General features: G+C 40.9%; 1 protein-coding gene across 12 annotated transcripts in view; it reads right to left on the bottom strand.

Moving 5' to 3' along the window:
• The window catches only part of CTNND2 (catenin delta 2), a 645,658-nt gene that overhangs the window by 411,868 nt on the left and 218,794 nt on the right, over positions 1–14,996 (bottom strand). The window contains exon 1 of one of the 12 annotated variants that reach the window (XM_080578783.1): positions 12,185–12,455. The exons of 9 other annotated variants lie outside the window; for them this stretch is intronic. The gene's annotated coding sequence lies outside the window, so the exon portion shown is untranslated. Of the gene's footprint in view, positions 1–9,328; positions 9,958–12,184; positions 12,456–14,996 lie in introns of those variants that run through there. 2 more of the 12 variants (XM_080578776.1, XM_080578784.1) reach the window with 2 other exon arrangements.

Here is a 14,996-nt window from a genome sequence, read left to right as displayed (position 1 = left end):
TTATTATTATTGTGTTGGTTTCCCACTCCTAAGCTTGATTTTTATTCAGTAAAGACTGATTTTTCTTATTACATGGCTGGCAAAGTCTATATGGTTTCCAAAAGCAAAGTCACTGGCATTAGAATGAAAGAAATAATTTAATGGGATGCACTGACTGTACTTACTCCACTCTACTTCATTTCCTCAAACAAGAGGCTGCATTGACTGAGAGAGACACTTCTCTGGCTCATGTCCATTGCACAGCAATGTCAGAAAGAGAGAGAAAGGGAGAAAGCAATACAGCCTTCCCTCCCTTGAATACATTCAAAAAAGTGGGCAGATACCCCTTTGCAACAGTGTTTCGGGATGCATTTGACAGCTACATTGGAAAATAAAGTGTCTCCAGCTACTTTATCTTTTTTTTTTTTTCCCCCCTAGGAGCAAAACCCTCCACAAGTGTAACACTACTTCAAGGATTTTGAAAAATCTAACTCTTATAAATCAGATCCCCTCCCTTTAAGCAGCTTCATATCCCCATACAGTAGAACAGCTCCTCTCTCCTTCCAGTTCGTGTTCAACACAGGGAAGTAGTACAGAGCCCTCAGAATCACTCATCCCAGAAGCATAAAAGGCAGTCTCTACATCCAAGAGGAACTACGAAAAACTAACCCTATTTCTATTATGGAGTTTGGCAACCTCATTATTATCAGAACCTGGGGAAGAAGCTTCCTGGAGGCTGTTGAAGTGGGTACCAGTTATTTATTTTTAAACAGAGTTTTAATTTCATTTGCTGAACTTGCAGAGCATCTCTCAATCCAGCAAAACATGCTTTAGTTTACCTGCTATTGAGTTTACAAGCAGTTTTATGTACGTTACTACTCTGGGCACATTTTCTACCATTCTCATCACTATGTTTCTCAGGAAAAGAGGATGGCAAGAATCTCTGTAGCAATTGAGTATCCATTGCTCTGAATACAGGACTTAAGTCAAGATAATTCACAACATTTTACCTAGAAAAACACTCCATAATTTGACTCCCAATATGATGGGGACTACAAAATTACATACAGTGAAAGAAACTTGAGAAGCAGTCATGGGAGAAGTATCACTGGGTTAGAAGGACAAGAACTATGTGTCCTGAAATATAAATTCAAGTATTTAGAGTTGGGAAAGCTTTAGATAATCAGATACCAAGACACTGTAACTACTCAAAGTGCCAATTTTTAAATGACAACCACCATATGTAAATGATCTAATTACAAACATGAACACAAAATGCTTTGTCGAAAACCAGCAGGAGACGTTTTGAACAGTTTAGAAAGAAGAAAAAAACACTTTAAAAATATTACTGTGTATGTACAATAACGAGGTCTCCTAATAAATACTGAATCTTATTTACTGAAGTTTTGCTGTGTGATTCAGATGTTAATTTCATGCTGCATTAAAGGAACAACAGATAAAAACCCCTTTAAATGCTCACATCAGCTTTAAAAAAAATACAGTTTGATACAATTTTGAATTAACCTTACAAAAAAACCTGCATTTAAATTTGCAAGCCACAATGACTTATAATTTTCATAGTTCTGGTAGTGGGAATGGAGAGAGAAGGGCCTGGAAGACACATGATAACCTACTCATACCTGCAGACTGACAACAGGACCTTTTGATTGCAGTACAGCTAGATTCACCACCAGTTTTATTTATACTTAAACAGGCCTGAAGAACAATGATTAATAACTTAATGATCTAAGGAATTTATGAAAAATAATTAAGTATTCTAATATTGTACCGATTGGGTTTGGCCAAAGTTTTATTTTGTTCATTTCAGAATTGACTACATTTCTGGTTCACACACACAATAGAAAACCGAACAAAGGCAAAAATAATTCAGTTAAATAAACCTAAAGGCTTTCAGCCTTTTCTTTTCCCCCCCAAGGATGAGGTTCGAAAAGTGAGTAATTTATCTTCTCTCTCTCTCTGTAAAGGTACAAAGTGTCCAGCCTCATTTTCTCACCACAACAATAGCCTTCTAGATACCAAAACCATAAAGCAAGCCTAATGCTTAAATAAGTTTGGAAAGAAAGATAAAATTAAGAAAGCCAAAATAATAATAAAAATTTAAAAAATCTGCAACTGAGACAGTACACTCACTACATGGCTGCTGCTAGAGGTGGACTGTTTTGTAAGATTAGCAGCCTACCATAAAATCCTTCTCCGTAACAGAGCGAACCACAACGTGACAGTAGATAAACTCCATTAGAGTGAATTTAAGTACATGTATCCATGTAGACAGAATATCCCAAACATCTGCCCATGTTTTTTTTCTGTACTCTGTTGATGCGGCTGTCATCTGGACACATTATCCACACGTCCCCTGAAACCATGTATTGCAATTTCCATCAACTGAAATTACACCTGCTGAAGAGGGCAGAACTGATCGACTACAGCTTCTCCTGCTGTTGAGCTCAGACAAGCTGTTCATGAATTCAGCAGATGTTTTAGTAAACTAGGCCAAACCGATCTTTTGAAATCAATTTTCAACTTCACAAAAAATATATATAAATAAAGAGTAAAAGTCAGTGCTCTTCACAGCTATATGTTCCCACTCGGGTGTGCTTCAGAATTTCCTCAGGGACCAGCATGAGATGATAACAAAAATATGTAATGAACAGTAATTCCCTAACACGTAGCAGTATTTTTATGTCATGACAGAAAGGCATCTGGAAACAGTAGGGGTGGTGCTGACCATCAATAGCGACTGAGCTCCCATTGGAAAGGAGGTCAACCTAGTGCCCGAAAGTTCCTGTAAAGATCACAGCAGATGCAGAAGCACTTTCATTCCCTTCACAGACTACAGATTTCATTTTTTCCAAATTGCCTTCTGAGATGTATTAATTTTTAAAGGGAACAGCACTTTTTCTTAAATAAACTTACTCTGTCATTTAGAAAAAAAATCAATGAGAAAACATGAAGTCCCTGTGCCATCTCAAAATTGCAGCTGATTTCTTCAAACTAATAAAAAACAAAGCCATTTGGTTAAGCTTTCCAGAAACATTAAAAATAAAAGTTTAAAGGAAGGAAAGTTACACAAGCAGGTTGTGCAACAGCTTGGGGAACACGCCTGTGTCCCAATACAAGTTGCACTGATTTTATGGATAGCATTTCTGTTTTTCAACAGCCAGTATTAATTAGAACTCAGACCAATGTGTTTCCTGTCATACAAACGTAAAAGTAAGGACAGGAGTCCCTGGCAGGACAAAAGATTTAAAAACAAATCCATTCAGAGTTTGTCCAAACATATATCCAGAGTCTATTCGGAGGTCATATCCAACCAGGCTATTTGTTTGGCTGCCTTATCTTGCATGCAGGCCACAGCCATCCCTGTTGTACTACTTACTAACAAAAGGAGGTTATTTTCAGAAACGAGTGTCTGGACACCTTGCCTCTACATTTATCCATGCTCATTTCCATTCTGGGGCAGTATAATGCTGATGCCGAAAACTAAAAGAATAGGAAACAGTAATAATCACTGCTGCCAGACTTTCCAAGCTGAAGCAATGCAGTAGCCCCAAGTTCTGAACATGCTACAGGAAAGAAATGGAATAAAGGGATATTGGCAGTCTAACAATATCGTAGATTTTGAGCATTCAAAATATTGAATTTATTTCTAGCAACCCAGTAACTAATAGTTGGAATCAATATCTGAATTAATTTTTGTTTTAAAAATCTCAATTTCTTTGAAAAAAAGGTTTGCAAATTCAAAAATATACTCTACAAGAAACACTTTAATCTGTATGTATTTACAGACAAAATAAAGCTGCGCTCAAAAAAAAAAAGCAGGTAATATTTGCATTTGCATTTCTGTTTATGAGCAAACGAGTCTTCGCTTATCCCTAGGAGCAAATTTACTATAGCCATATGTGCAATTTCTAAGCATGTCAACAACTAAAAAAGAACAAAGAATTCAGATAAAAAAACAACTTCTGCTTTTAGATGAACTCATGCAATTCCCATTGAAAAACATACCATATGCTTCAATACATAACATCAGGTAAGAGAAGGACAGCCCTAAGCCAGAGCAGCCTTCGGGAACTTAGCAAGCCTCATTCATAACAAGGTAGGATGACAGGAGCGAACATGAGTAAAAGCCTAACAGAGGAAAGGAAGTGATGCAGCACTGCCAGAATCACTTACACAGTTGGTTACTCCTAATGCGACATGCTTTATTCCTAGTTTAAAAAAAAGAAAAAAAAAGTGACAGTAATGTCAAAGAAAATGCTGTTTCTGAAAGTTGTATAAGCCAGAGAAGACAACTCTAACAGTCAGGAGATCCAGTACAAGTAAGACCACCATGCACTCTGGAAGAAGAGACACCCTTCCAGCTGCTCAAGACTTCCTCGGTGGTCTCATCAACCATGGAAATACTTCAAATATGAGAACACCTAAAACAACCCCAATATAATTATGATAGCTGCCCTGATGATAGGTTAGTGCTCATATGGTGTATTGGACACATATGCCTTACTTGCTGTCACCTGTTGTGATTACAGGCAACTGTCTCCTTGTCAGTGCTGTATTTCTGAACCTAAACATGGGCTGGATGGTAATCACCACCTACAAGCACGTGGCTGTTTGATGACTTTCTTGTTTACATACAACAACAATAGTTCGCAGTCCAAAGCATATGGGATTTGGCTACTAATTCCAGCAGTGAGCATCTTATCCTGTGGAACATTAGCACTCATGTCTTAAGAGCATGCACCTGCAGGAAAGTAGATGACAAACTGAAGCCGTAGCCAAAATTATCCCGCCTGTTTGTTTCTCTCAAATATCACCAAGCATGATTCCCACTGCACCTCAAAGGCTGAGATGTATCACGTCATTTCTGATGCCAAGGGTATAAATATATAATCGCATACTCAGTGGTCTATTGGTGTTTCCGGAATACCAGTACAGGTGACATTTTCTACAAATGGAGAAATTCACAAACATAGTGCATGGGCTCTGAAGCAGTGCTGTTGTTTGTATGCAAGTCATCACCCACACATGGGGAAACTGACTAAATTTTAAGATCCTGACACAACAGGCTAACAAAGATGTCCTAAACATGCAAGTCTGGGGAAGGTGCTATAACAGCTTATCCATGAAATGAAATCCTGTAACTTTCAGGTAATGTTTTCAGGTAGTCCTCTGGATAGTGTACTCTTTGAGTGCACAGAAGAACTCCTTCCCAATCTCTTGATCCGTCCTACTTTAGTGGAACCTAATATCCAAATGCATACAAGAACACTGGAAAGGTGCTTTGGGTCTCACTCAACACATGATGATGGATCTGTAAGTCTTGCTGCTTGCTTCCTTCCTTCCAACCATCGATCTCCTGTTAGCATGCTGTTAAAGAGCAGCAGCTTTTCCCTTGGAGTTGGAAGGATTGATCTCTGAGCTAGAAGTCTGAACAAAAAACAGACCCTGAGAACCTTTTAAAGGATCTGCATATTGTTTATCCTCCTTTTCCCTCCCCGAAGTCTAGACTTATCTTCAGGTCCAGTACAGAGCTATGACTACAAAGCAAGTTAACTTCTGGCCTAGTCAGCCAGCTGGAAGTGAGCACTGAGCTCCTCAGAACAAAGGAAAGCATGCCTGAGTTAAAGTCCTAAACATACCAGAACTTAGTGACAATATATGACATTCGGCTCCTACAATATTTATTACACACTACACAGGTTCATATGATAATTTAACATTAAATTAATGATGTAATTTTAAATTACCGTTAAGCACTGTGAACATAACACACTGTCAAAGTAAAAGGTACTGTGAACAAAACTGTTAGGAACAGTGTTTTGTGAAATGTTATTCTTCAAAGGCAACTTGTGGAATGAACACAGCATTACATACATGCTCCAGATAAAATTCTTATTTAAATGCAGAGCTCATTTCGATATTGTTTATATTTAGGTAAATCTGCACAGCATATAAATATGCATGTGCTTTTAAACAACTGCAGAACTTTATTTAAGAGGGACAGTGGCATTTGAAAAGCCCTGTTATGGGTACACTTTAAAAGAGAAAGTTTTCCTTATTTAAATATTTATTAGAATAAATTGCATAGGGTACCTAGAGCAATAGCAAAATAATAGCTGAAAAGCTAACAAAATAATAGCTATTTCACCTTGGAAATAATATTAGAACAATGGTCTTAAACAAAAAACAAACAAACAAAAAAACACAAACACAACCAACACCACAATAAAACACGGATTGTCTGCACATCAGTAAATGCAGCTATCTGTGGTAATGAGATACTGGAGGTGCATTCTGATCTGCTCTAAAAATGGATGTGAGAAACAACCAGAGTTGAAGCCCTATGACAAAAATGAATGAAAAATCTATATACTCTATTATGTTACTGAAAATAAATTTCCTACCCCTATAACTACAATTTCACTACATTTCATGTTTTGATTGTGAATGCACAGCATCTCTTACAGAAGCTGTATTACTTCTGATGAAAATTACTAGCATTACTGCACCAGAGAATCCAGGCTTAAAGTAAACTGAGTCAAAAGAAGGAAATATGGTTAATGCAACACCTACTCAATACATGTTTTATACTACATATGAGTATGCGAATAGTTAGAATAAAACTGCTCTAAATTATTTTCTATATGCTTGTTCAATTAATCATTTGGAAGAAAAAAACCAACAAACTATTAATCTAATCCTAGCACCACCATATCACTTATTGGGAATGATTTTTTAGGTATCTGTGCTCTGTAAAAATTAAAATAAGTCAGTCTTTGAAGCGTAATAAACATTGAGCCCATGCTTTTCTACTGTGACATCTAACCTCATGACTGTTTAGAAGGAAACAAACTTGATAAGGATACTGAAGAGTTAGTTAAAATGTTTTTCACAGTTTATGTACAAAATATATTTTTTGTTCTTTTAACCACATCTTACTAGGTGAACAGCTTCAAGCAATTTATGTAGATAAAGCAGGTGATGTTTCCTCCTCCACAGGTTATGCCAATATGTGATTTCATTCAGTATGCCCAAAGTCACTTAAAGCAGTTGTGCATTTGCTGAAACAACGTTACACAAGACCACCTATGACTCCTGAAAGCTCAGTTAAGTCTCTTCCACAGCTGGAAGTATACCATACAGCAACCCAGCACAGACCTACCTTCTCTAGGTCAGTTAAGCTGCACTAACTTCAATAGATCTCATTATCTTTTTTTAAAACCATCTGAGAACTTGTTCTGGCTTTTATTGCAAGTCACTGATTTGGTTAGGAAAGGGAAAGCACTGGAAACAAATTAAAAATATATTCTTTAACCCAGCAGCCACAGGTTTCCTGCTTGATGGCACTGAATTTCACATGAGAACCAAGGGACGGTTCCCTCCCAGGCTAATGGCAGGGACTAAACTGACAGAAGCTTTTCTGAAGGACTCACAGGGTAAGTCTGAGCACCAGTTAGGTGGGAAGTTTTCTAAAAACTGTCATAGCCTAGGAGTATTTGGCTGTGCACAAATAATGGCTTCTAGAATTAGGGAGAGACAAAAAAAAAAGTCACTGGGCAGTGAGAGCTGGAGACAAGGAGCACAGCCCGAGCACGAGGAGGAGAACTTGCTCCTCACAAAAACCTCACACTGAGCCATTTGTATGCTCAACACTCCATCTGAAATTTGGCCACTGAATTTTTTAGCGCATCCAAACCAGATGAGTCAGCTGTGGAGCCAAAGGAAAGCTGCTCTGAAACCAGAGCAGTGCTGATGCATAACACTTCAACCTTGAAGGACAGAAGAAAAAACTTAGGCAATTTTTTTAAATCTCTGCTAGCAGATCTTTTTATTTTTCTGTACTAATTGACAATTTATCATCTCTTGCAGAAGAATTTGAAGTTTTCCAAGTTATAAGTTTCATTGCTTATTGACCAACATGTGAGAACAAACAGCTTTAACAGTCCAAAAGAAAAACATTACAAGGTTCATGCTATCACTGGGCCCAGTGATAAAATATTGGCCCATCTAAAGATGGGCCACTAAAATAACAGTAAAAAACAAAACAAAACAAAAACGTATGTAACACAGACTATTCACTTTTATGTTGCTATCTACATTTTAGCCAAAAGTAGCCCTGATATTATTGATGATGGATGAATTTTCATATCTATGCAAGAGAACGTGTTAGATTTTGGCATATCCCTTCAGCACACTTGTAAACTCTGAAACTTGAGAAAACTTGAGAAAAGTTGAAGTTGTACACATTGAAAAGTGAACTCAGCACTGAACCAGGTCAGCTGAGGTAAGAAATCAAGATGGAACTGCCTATTAATGTTGAAACTTTACCAATAAATTCACTCAAAAACAAGAGTGAGGGGAGCAATAGACAGAGGCTAACTCAACCATGTTTTACCTTAGAAATACCACAAGGAAACTGAAACGCATGAAGATGCAGTGGTTTCACAAGTAAGAGATGAGCACCTGCACAACCAAGGCTGGAATGAGGATGCTTTTGTTTCCTGTGCAGTTTGCTGGGCCACATTGCGGGCTGGAAAAGCAGCCTACCTTTCTCTCACCACAGTATAGAGCTAGAAAGCAAACTATGTACTAGAAAGCAAAGACATCTGCCTTCAGTTCCCAAATGAACTATTTGCTACCACTCCACCACAAATATCCTTAGACAACACTTGTACAACCCTAGGAGAATGGTTATAGTCAATATAAATCTTTATTACATGATCAAATTATCTTAGCACACGCCACACACACTCACTGATGATACTATTTAAACAATGCAAGCCTTCTTTTAATGAAGAGAAAAATCAATTCATCACTATCATCACTATTCATCACTATCAGCGAAATGAAGGCCACAGCAAGACAACACACAGTGACATCTTCCTGAGTGTCAGCTGATCATCAAAGGACCTAATGTTATATCTCACAGTTTCAAATATTATCTATTTCACTGCCTGAAGTTTCAGCAGAGGCTGTCATTGAACGCTCATTTCATTCTCTTACAGCCTTTCTTAGCCCAGCAGGGAGAAGCATCCAAACTGTTAGCTTCTCCAACAACTTCTACAGCTGTGGAAGTTGTTCAGCTTCAGGATATTTCAATCCACCGAGAAGAAAAACTTTTAGCATTGGTCAAAGCACAAGTTTTACACAACATTAATAATTTTCAGGCACTATACTAACTGTACTTTATGTTTTCTTCCTATCCACTCCCAAGTTTTGATCTGTCCCTCTCCACTCCTCTGCTGTACAACCAAGGCCCTGAGCCGAGCAGCACGGTCACGCACCATAACTAGAGGGTGAGGCGCAGGGCGTGCAGGGAGAGCCCTACCCTGACTGGCAGCCAGCTGTGTTTCCCAGAGCTTTTTCTTCCAGATCCTGAAAAAACCTAGTTCGGTAGCATTTGAGATGGACTGAGACAGATTCACAGCTCTGCAGCCACACAGGGCACATGTTGAAGGCTGGGAAAATGAGGTGCCCGCCCTAAGTATCAGGCAAGCTTTTTCAAAGGCAAATTAATGGAATGGCCACATTGAGAGCTTCACGCCAGAGGTCGAGACCTCTGGAGGAAACTATTCGTAACAGCGTGAACTGCTGCCAGCACTCTTCTGAAAGGACCTCTTTGGATCTCAAATTTGAAGTTTCTCATTAAAATGTTCCCAATTATTTCCTACAGCACTGATCTCTAATTAAAAAAAAAAAAAGTTTTTAAAAAAATCAAGAAAACCCCAATAAAAGAATGACCAATTTCATATACCAGATTTAAATGTAGGGCTAGCAGTGTCCATCAGATGCACTATTTACTCCCCCATCCGAACATCCAACCCGATAGCGGCATGTTACATCTTGTGTTAGATCAAGGCTTGCCGTTTTCTGTTACTTCTGCCTAAGAGAGAGAAGTCCCTAATATATTTAAGATACTGACATGCATTCAGCTTATACACATATTTACATACATGCATGCACACACACAAATGTAGCAAGTGTATCATGGACCCACTGTATGAAAAGCTACGTAAAATAAGGAAAAAGTCTCTACTGTAAAAAAAGTATCACACTACAAAAAAAGTGTGTCAAGACCTTCTATTTAGTAGGTTATTAGGATGATTTTTTCCTACAGGCACACAGCAGTTTTGTCACATCTCTGTCAGTTATCTTTGGGTCCAGCAAATAAAAGCCTAAAGCAGCAACTAGAAGACTGAACATGACTTTTTCTTTGGTTTTTTTTTTTTTTTTTCCTTCTTCTTTTTATGGAAAAAAAGAAATTATACCTTCTGCTTATGACTATTTTAATGAAGGAATGCCTAAGCTACTGATACGTTATTAGTTTCTACATAAACAACTTCCACCTGTATAATAAAAATCACTGAAGTAATTCCAGCTTTGCCTTGAACTTCCAAAAAAAATCAAGATATACATACGGTTGAATTAGTACAGTTACTCAGAAATTGGTGGAGTAATACTAAAGATAAATTTGGCCCATTATCTACCTGCAAAGCACAAATGAATAATGCAAATGTGCATGCAAAGGACCATGAAGTCTCTCAGCTTAGCAATGCATTTAAAATGTATCACTAACTTTCAGCTTCTTGAAATATTTATCAGCTGCACTGGGTTCCACAGAGCGCACTCGATTAGGGACTTCACCGAATTTGGATTTCTACGCCTGACTCAGGGGATTTTAGAAAAGGAGTCTGAAACCAAGCCCTAAGGCAATGTCAGGTCCATCACTGCTGTCAGCACGCACTGCAAAGTTCCTCATTAACCGGTCCTGGTTCGCCTCAGTGCCCACCCCACATCCCACCAGACCGGGGTCTCCACACTTTGCGTTTCGGAGCAAGGGAGAGGAGAACAGGATGCTTCTCATGTTTAGCTTCAGAAGCCACTAACAAAAAGCTGCGTGCAACCAGAACTAGGAACAAGCTTGGAACAACTGGGCAAAGCATTTAAGCTACTGAATGACTGTCAAATGCTGATTTAGTTTCACCAAACTTTTTTGAGATAAAATTATTTCCTCATCTTGAGGTGATTAAAATAGTTTCGTTGGTTTATTAGGGGTCAGAACATTCAAAGCAAGAGTTTTCATGCTGAACACTCCAGAATATGCAAAAAAAAAGGGGGGGGGGGGGGGGGGGAAGGCAGGGTGGGGAGAGAGAGAGAGCAGAAACCAGTCCTTACCTTAAGACTGAGCAATAAGGCTGGTTTAATCTAGAAAGCTTTTTGTTTCTAACAACATCTAACCCCTATGGGGCAATATCAAAAGAGAATTCCCTGAAAGATGTATGTTTGATTCATTATGAGCTTTTGGAGGGTACACGCTTTTTCATTTAAGCCGAAAACCACTCTCCCCTAATAAACAGTATTAATCCACAACGTACTTCCGCAGTATCTCGAGTCAATACCTAGAACCAATCTATCGCTCTGTACACTTTTTCTGTAGCAAGTACTAGACACAGGGGGATTTGTTTTTCTCTCAAGCTTTTCAGATATTTCTCTTGAATTCGGCCAAAAGATGAGGCCAGTAAATAACCTGTTACTTTACACGCAGATCTGTACGCAGACCCGTGCCAGAACACAGTCCGTGCTCGGACTGCTTCACGCAACTCACTTGCGCATGAAACTAATTCAGTTAGCTCCTTGAGCAGTCAGTCCCATTTCCCTGGGACTTCAGCAGCACCAGGTGAGTTGAGCAGGTCGTAACCGCGCATCGTTTTCGCTAATCTTCTGTAACGAGTTTCAAGTTAGCCGACCCATCTACGCTTAAGTCTACCTGGAAAGCTTACTGAGGACTTTGAAGTTACACGGAATTACGAGGGAAGCAAATCCCACTCTCACTTACTCAATACGATACTCTGACAAGAAAGAAGAAGAAGATATCAATCTTCTGGATACAACTCTGTTTATGGAGCAGCTTTTCTAGGGTAAAAGCGCACAGCAACAGGTCCGCGCGCCCAAAACGCGCTACTTGGAAGAGACACCTCGGGGCAAGAGAGATCAGCCCGTTAGATGCCTTATCTCGGCGGAACGCCTCCTTCGCTCCACTCTTCACCCGAGGCAGGCTGCAACAAGCCAGAGTCCCCGGCCAGGACAGGCAGGAGGAGCGCGGCACGGCCGCCACCCAGCCGGCTCCAAAATGGACGCCCCGCGCCCCTCCGCCCCGCAACCGCCGCCGCCCCCGGCCCCTTACCTGCGCCGCCCGCAGCGGCTTCAACCCCTCAGGGCACGGCGCCGCCCGCCCGCCGCCACCACCTCGGAACCGCGGCGAGGGCACGGCGGGGAGCGCTGCCGGACATCCCCGGGGCAGGAGCAGGAGCAGGGGCAGGGGCAGGAGCAAGGGCAGGGGCAGGAGCAGGAGCAGCGAGCCGCCCGCCCGCCCAGCCGGCTGGGCCGAGCGCAGCCAGGCACAAAGGTCGCCATGGCAACAGCGCGCGTGCCCCCGCCGCGCCGTGCAGGCAACGCTTCATCGCCCCGCCCACCGCCCGTTCCCGCCCGGCGCCCCTCTGCGGGCAGCCCCGCGCCCCATGATGGCGGCGTGCCCCGTACTGGCCCCGTGCCCCGTAATGGCGCCGCGCCCCTTGCGCCGCCTGCCATCTCCAGGCAAAAGTCGCCCGGCCGCTGTAGGACCTCGAGACGGCGCAGCCTGGAGCTGAGTTCACCACAAGCGGGGCGGCTTGGCTTGGCGGTCCCCACAGTGTGAAGCACCGCGTTCTGGGCGCTTGCTGCTGCTTTTAAACTTGGCGGAGTTCGCCACAAGCAGCTATGAATCTTTTCTATTAAATCATAGAGTCGTATTGTAGGTTCATAAAGTACGCATGAATCATAAATCATACAATCATATCGTAGATTCATAAAATACAACTGAATTATATCACCTAGACTGTCCCTCAACTAACGGCACACTTAGCCAGCAGCACTCCCCATCACCCCCCATCGCTCATACCCACACCTTCATGAGCACGCGCAGCACCAACAGGCAAGGATACAAGGCAAGGGCCACCTGCCTCTCCCCTCCATCCTGCCCTTGGCCCTGAGCCCAGAAGCAGCTGCCCCTGTAGGACCCTTCATGCCCACCCCTGCAGGCCTGCACTGGCGGCAGGAGAGGCCTCGGCAGGAGGAGATGCCAAAGATGGCAACAAAGCAGAAGCAAAATGGTTGACGGATTCCCACAAACTCCTGCCAGATCGCTGGGGATGCGGTCGCGCTTGGGAAAGCTTATTATGGGTCTTTGGAGAGAGAGGTGCAAACGGGTAAGCGACTCGATTATTCCGCTCAAGTCGAAAAGGCTTAGCTTGCTCCCAAGGATCTCCTGCTCAAGTGCCTTCTTTGCACTACACATCGCAGTTGGCCGACATCTACGCAATCTGAACGCTGGAGGATAACAGCTATTTGATTATTTTGTATACAAGGTACTTTCATGAAAAACAGCCTTCTCTTTCTTTCACAGAAATATGAGCTTCATATTCAAATATTTCATCTGAATAAAACTGCATCAGCTTAGACTCCAAAATGAGCACTTCCCTTAATGATGCTTTTAATGAAAGTAAATGTACTCATTTTACTTAAAAAAAAAAATTCACAGTACATACTCTTCATTATTTGCTGGCGATGTTTAGCTAAAAGGCTGATGGATTAGACTACTTGCATTTTAGCCTTGAAAAGGAAAAAAAAAAAATATTCAATCCAGATTTTCAAGAAATAGTTCCTTTCTACTTACGAAGTAGAATAGTAGTCCCCTTTTCTGAAACATGATGGTCAAGTACCTACCATCCTCTATCAATCAACAACTTGTACCATTAGCAACTGGGAGTCATAAAATTTCAGTGCGCATTTCAGTAGTCTTCTCTCTAAATGTCACAGTGGAGCTCAGGTCAATTCTGCCTCATTTTATAGCACACCGGATATGCATTTGAGAAGGAAGAGCGACATTTCGGGGTCTGAAGAAAACAAACAACCAGTGCTGACTCAGTTTCTACCAGCCTTCCCTAGGATAAATCCACCCTCCCTGGGGCAGAGGTGAGCACAGAGGGCTCCCAGAGCTCCCCAAAAAGGGGTCAGAGGGAAGAAAGGAAAGTGACTAAGCAGGCTCAGATGTGCACCTGGGCTTAGCATTAAGAACTTCTTTTAAACACCTGAGGAGGCCAGTGCTCTAACGGAACAGGATGCCACCAGCTGTTTCTCCCAGAAACTTTTGGAAGGAGAAATCACAACAATTAACTGTCTTTCTAAAATTTCAAGGATGTAAAATGTTGCTGGGGGCAATGGATGGAAAATACCTTGTAAAGCCCTTTATTTTAGCTCCCAAATTGCAAACATACTGGCTTCCTTGTAACTCTGCCAAGCTGTAAGTGTCACTTAAGGAGAACAATGGAACAATTTATTGTTGTTCTCTGTTGCTGCCTAGGATATAGAAAGAAGATTGTTTATGATAAATTAAAGGTCACAAATAAATGGCAATTTAATAGAAGAAAATCTACTCCACATGAAATAATATCTCCAAGGGGTAATTAATTATGCAGCAGTCTGAGCACGTTCTGTTTCATTGAAACATTGTGAATGGCCATCCTGTTTCATTTCAATGTGCTAATACGCATCACCGTCTCAGAAAAGCTCTGCTGGAAAAAGAATGCAATGGGTACTGGAAAGTCATCGCATCTGTTGCAGCAGTACACAGAGCTTGCAATCTAGCAGTACATTTATTAGAGAAATTTATTATGACTATCAAATACAAAGGGATCTCACTCTTGTTGCAGAGGTCAATGATTTTTAGTTAAAATGGATTGGCACTGAATCATGAGAGGGTTGTTAAATATCTGAAATTTGCACAGATTGCAATCTTGATGTAACTGGATCCTATCTCATATAAAACTGATTGATGAAAGTGGAAGAAAGCTATTTTTATTCTAAACCTGTATAAGCCCTTCATGTTGTTAGAATACATACTTTTTTCTGAATCACAAGAATTCCTTTAATTTGGTCAGATCCTTAAGTGCATTGTTGAT

This window comes from Anser brachyrhynchus (genome assembly GCF_964034855.1).
Source record: "Anser brachyrhynchus genome assembly, chromosome: 2".
In the NCBI taxonomy this organism is placed as follows: domain Eukaryota; kingdom Metazoa; phylum Chordata; class Aves; order Anseriformes; family Anatidae; genus Anser; species Anser brachyrhynchus.
The sequence above is the reverse complement of the archived record's forward strand: the minus strand, read 5'-3'. Positions and strand labels throughout refer to the sequence as shown.